At 43.5% G+C, this 1,733-nt stretch overlaps 1 non-coding gene across 1 annotated transcript; it reads right to left on the bottom strand.

Moving 5' to 3' along the window:
* Positions 1 to 931: 931 nt before the first annotated feature.
* On the bottom strand, positions 932 to 1,038 carry LOC118491763. The gene has a single exon (XR_004892208.1). It is a non-coding gene; the product is annotated as a small nucleolar RNA R71 (small nucleolar RNA).
* Positions 1,039 to 1,733: the final 695 nt, after the last annotated feature.

Genomic DNA, 1,733 nt, shown 5'->3' with positions numbered 1-1,733 from the left:
AAATATATATCTAAAAACATATACACGCTAACACGCATCAAGTTTTTGGCGCCGTTGCCGGGGACACAAGGATTTTAAGAAAGTTAGGAATCAACGGCCTAATCATATTTTTATTTTTTCTTTTTAATTTTTTTTTGATTTTCTTAGTTTTTCAGCTTCTGCAGAGCTCAGCACGGGCCGTGCCTGGTCGGACACGGGCCGTGCCCAGCATCGTTACTGGCAGTTTTTAGTTTTCCAAGTTACAGAAGGCTGAACACGGGGCCGTGTCGGTGCAACACGGGGTCGTATCCAACTTTCCAGTAACTGGGATCTGGAAAACAATCACTGTAACTCCGACCACGGGCCGTGTTCGTTGAGCACGGGGCCGTGGTGAACCTTCTGACCAGCATTCTTTTCTGTTTTTATTGCAGGACTTGGAACCAGACGCCATCTTACGTAGTGTATGAGCTCCAGTTCTAATAAGGACATAAAAGAACCTCTAGAAGAACCCGAACGCTTTCTCAGAAAAAGACTAAAAGCTAAAAACCAAGAGAAAGTTTCGGGGAATCCACCCATGGCGGACCAACGTACCGTCATGGATTATCTACGACCCACCGTAGGTAACCTAGGCGCCGCTATCAATGCACCGAATGTTGAAGCCAATAACTTCGAACTTCGGCCACATTTGACACAAATGCTCCAAAACTCCACAACCTTCCATGGGCTTGCGGACGAGGATCCCCATCTACATATTACTAATTTCATAGAAATATGTGATACCTTTCGGATCAATGGAGCATCAAATGACGCCATCCGCCTCCGAATGTTTCCTTTTTCACTAAAAGACCGAGCGAAAGCTTGGCTCAACGGCCTCCCAGCTGGATCGGTAAACACCTGGGATAAACTAGCCCAAAAATTTCTATATAAGTATTTCCCTCCCGCTAAAACGGCTAAATTAATGACTGAAATTAATACATATTCACAAGAGGACGGGGAATCCTTATATGAAACTTGGGAAAGGTTCAAGGAACTATTACGCAAGTGTCCACATCATGGCCTTGCGATATGGCAACAAGTATCCACTTTCAATAATGGATTGTTGCCACACACAAGGCAGACACTTGACTCTAGCTCCGGGGGACTTTTAGGTAATCGCCGCCCGCATGAAATATATAACCAAATTGATGAAATTGCTCAAACCAATTTTCAGTGGCACACTCCCCGAGGCAATAAATCTATTGCCCCGGGTGCCCATAAGGTTGATGAAAGCACTTCTTTGCAAGCCCAAATCGAGGCCCTTTCTTCAAAAATAAAAAAATTAGAAATGACAAAAACAGTCTCAGTTATGGCTTGTGAAGGGAGTGGTGGGCCACATGAAAATTGGAGTTGTATGAAAGAAACGGAAGATCAACAAGAGTCGGTAAGCTACATTGATAATAGACCTAGGCAGTCGGGTCTTCCAACGGGCACCTACAACCAAGGATGGCGAAGCTACCCAAACCATGGTTGGAGAGAGCCCGGCAATAGTAGTAACCAACAAACCCAACGAACAAACTTTCAACAACCAAGAAACGAGTCACAAAATTTCACTCAACAAGGTGGACGAGAAAGGCTTGAAGATACTGTATCTCGCCTCATCTCCGACACTGAAAATAAAAACTCGGAAAGTTTCTACAATTAGAGTCAAATTTTAGAAATCAACAAGCTAGTATTCAAAACATAGAAAAACAATTAAATCAACTAGCTCAAAATTT

The sequence above is a fragment of the Helianthus annuus genome, chromosome 4, assembly GCF_002127325.2.
Source record: "Helianthus annuus cultivar XRQ/B chromosome 4, HanXRQr2.0-SUNRISE, whole genome shotgun sequence".
Taxonomy (NCBI): domain Eukaryota; kingdom Viridiplantae; phylum Streptophyta; class Magnoliopsida; order Asterales; family Asteraceae; genus Helianthus; species Helianthus annuus.
This window is presented reverse-complemented; position numbering and strand designations above follow the sequence as displayed.